The sequence below is a fragment of the Orycteropus afer genome, unplaced genomic scaffold, assembly GCF_000298275.1.
Source record: "Orycteropus afer afer isolate SDZICR_OR568_19922 unplaced genomic scaffold, OryAfe1.0 scaffold00157, whole genome shotgun sequence".
In the NCBI taxonomy this organism is placed as follows: domain Eukaryota; kingdom Metazoa; phylum Chordata; class Mammalia; order Tubulidentata; family Orycteropodidae; genus Orycteropus; species Orycteropus afer.
The window spans coordinates 2338192-2341751 of NW_006921744.1; the positions used below are offsets into that span (position 1 = coordinate 2338192).

Genomic DNA, 3560 nt, shown 5'->3' on the forward strand with positions numbered 1-3560 from the left:
TATATATAATCTCCAGGTATATTTATACTTCTACATACAAAGGCAGATTTTCCCTGGAGCAATTTATAGGAAGTAGCCAGGGGTATACTGGATAATAGGAGACTCTCCACAACCAGACACTGAGTCAAACTGAAGGAAGACATATTCTTTTGTAGAAGCCTGATTCCCAAAGCACTAATAGTAATTGGGTGCACTGAAAATGGTAACCATGTTGTAACCATGACACCAATTATATCCCTCCATTACAAGTTGGTGAGCAAGCACAAGAAACCAGTATAAGACCACTGACATAGTTAAGTGTTTCTGAAATATCTTGTCCAAATGTGTAGCCAACACCACTTGGAGAAACACTCTACCCACCACTGTCAGATCTGACCGTAAAAGATCATATATTGGGCCCTCTTGTGGAGCTTTTTGTAAACGATCCAGGGCTCTTAGATGATCCAGTGTATATATGGATGGAGGCCACCATGGAGGCAGAATATTTGTCCATTACTAAAATTGTAAGTGGAAGATAGTCAAAGGGATCTGTCAAATATGTCCAAACATTAGCATTTCCATTCCATTGTAGACGTTCCTCATAAAAGCCATATTACTTGAGCGATTTTGTCGGCTTTCCTGGTTTCCTCTCAATATTGTAATCCGTTCTAGGTAACACACCTTAAATGCCACAAGAAGAGTCACAGTGTCCACTGAATAATCCCCTCGGTCTACATAGTTGCCCATCAATACAGAGCTTGTATCTGGTGATTTTCCACCAATTCTAAAGACCAGGACCATCTCCACAAATGGTAACAGAATAACGAACTCCTGCACATTTGATTCTTTTGCTAAAATTTCCTTAGCCCTTTAAATGCATAGGAAAGAAGGACACAGGGAAGAAGTGGGAAGAGAGCTGTTACATTATGGAGATTGCAATAAATGCCATGAAAGAAAATGTGTATGAACTGTTGAATAGAAAACGATTTTTGCTCTGTAAACGTTCACCCAAATCACAAGAGAAAACAAAACAGTAAAAAAAAAATAAAGTAAAACCACAGTGAGATATCACTACACACCCACCAGAATGCCCAAAATATAAACAACAATGGTGTGTGTGGGAGAGATTCCGAAGCCCTTTTGGCATAGGGTCCTCCCTAGGTTCTCCTTAAGCTGTTTACGCTCATTCAGCTGCTAGACTCAAGGGTGCAGCTCCTTGGTGAATGTCTTTGTCATCCATGGCGGCACTATCCCCTTCGCCGCCTCTTCCCGCGCCTCCTCGCCGCACCCACCCACCCGCACCTCCGGCGCCGCTCCCCTCTCCCGCCGTGGCCGCCGCCTCCAGGTCTAGGCGGGAGAGGAAGGAGTTCCGCCCACCCGCGGCGGGCCACGCACCCCCGCCCAGGCCCAGCGGGCGGCTCCAGGAGCACAGCCTCGGGGAGACCCCCGCCCCCCCTTCTTCGCCAGGCCCGGCGAATCCAGGAGTGGGTGAAGCTCGCGGAGAGGTAGGGGGAGCGCAGCGCGGGTCCTCCGCGCAGCTCTCGCCAGACCGACCACCAGCTACCGCCGTCTTCCTGGGCTCTCTGATGAAGCTCTCTTTCTTGATCACTCTCTGTAAATCTCATACTCTAGCTTTCCAAGGGGAGCTCTGGTAGTGTAGTGCCTAAGGCACTTGACTGCTAACCAGAAGGCTGGCGGTTCAAACCCACCAGCCACTCCTCGGAAGGAAGATGGGGCAATCTACTTCCGTAGTGATACTGCCTCGGAAACCCAAGGAGGGGTCACTATGAGTCAGGTCTCACTCGATGGCATATAACAACAGCTTTCCAAGAGAGGCTCTGACGGGGCTGGTCAGACACAGCTAACAGAGAGCTGCTGTGGATGCAGAGCCCTTGGGACAAGCTGCAATGAGGGCAGTGTCCTGAATACAGCGAGCCCCTCACACACTGACTGTGGGAGCAGACTTTCCGAGCCTCCCAGGAGTGGTCACAATGCGCAGCCGGATTGCTGCGGCTTGTTGAATACCGAGCAAGAATGCTTTTTAAGGTTGAAGTCATACCTCATTGACTTGTTTTGTTGTTGTTGTTATGTGCCATCAAGTCGGACCCAAGTCATAGTGACCCCTCCTTGGGTTTGACCTATTTAGTGTTCTTTATCTCAGAAATGGTTTTATGATATCAATCCTGTTGTCAGGATTTGACTCATAGCTACTACCCCCAGTTACAGAACTGTGCTTCACAGGAATTAATGGCTGGTTGTTCAGAAGTAGATTGCCAGGGCTTTCTTCTGAGGGACCTCTGGGTGGATTTGAACTTTTAATCTTTTCTTAGCGGATTTAGCGAGTTGTTTGCACTACCCAGGGGCTTTCTGGCACAGAATAGGTGTATACTAAGTTCCCTCTCCACTTCTCCACAAGAATGGGATTGTATTATCCTGGAGGGGTATGTAAATCAGGGGATTTTCTAGTATGAGTAGTTCTAGTGACAGCAGCAGGTGGCTCCCAGCATCTCCACCAGACAGGCTTTTCTAGACTGGCCAGCAAGCTGATAGGATGGAAGGGCAGAGCAATGAATATAGGGAATATCTGGACCATGCCACCAACACAACTTTTCTCCCTACTTGGGCATGATATTTACTGCTGCTGACCTTGTCCATGCTTCTCCATGCAGTCTGGCATTTTATGCCAAAGCGTGGTGTGAACACCTCATGTGTTGCAGAGGTATCAAATGGCAGTTTGTACTCACTACCTCTGGTAGCATAGTGGCTAAAAGCACTTGACTGCTAACCAGAAGGCTGGCGGTTCAAACCCACCAGCCACTCCTCGGAAGGAAGGTTGGGCAATCCTACTTCCGTAGTGATACTGCCTCGGAAACCCAAGGAGGGGTCGCTATGAGTCGGGGCCGACTCGACGGCACATAACAACAACAACAACACCATGTGCTACATCTTCGTAAATTTGTTATTGTGATTTGGGTGCGAATTTACAAAGCAGATTCGTTTTACTCTCAACAGTTCATGCACATTTGATTTCACAGCCCCAATTACAATCCCCAACCATAAAAAAACTCTCATCCCCTCTCCTCCCTGTGGCCACCCCTTCCCTGTGCCCTTCTTATCTATACATTTCTGTCTGTCCAGCTTTCCCTCTATGTGAATGCTCCTTCTGATGTCTCATGGTTGAGTGATCTATGGAGCGCATCTCACTGGGGTAGGTGTTCTGCTTGTAGGTCTTTCTACTGTTGCCCTGAGAGCTAATCCATGGAAGTGAGTCTATTTCCAGGCCAGAAGGATAACTTGGGGCCATAGTCTCAGGGGCTCCACCAGTCTCTATCCGACCAATAATTCTGGTAATTATTGTGGTTTTGAATTTTGTTCCACATTTTTCCTTGCAGATCCAGGATCTCCAACTTTGGTCCCTTTGCAAGTGGTTGGCATTGGTAGCCAGTAACCATCTAGTTCTGGTCTCAAGGTCATGAAGGCTGAGGTCTTTGTGGTCATTATATTTTTGGAGTAATTGTTCCAAATGACTTTGATTTTCTTCATTTCTTTGCTTCAGACCCATGTACTGCATCTTAATTACT

General features: G+C 47.4%; 1 pseudogene; it reads right to left on the minus strand.

Moving 5' to 3' along the window:
• Positions 1–63: 63 nt before the first annotated feature.
• Positions 64–1215, minus strand: LOC103201649 (annotated as a pseudogene).
• Between the last annotated feature and the right edge of the window lie 2345 nt (positions 1216–3560).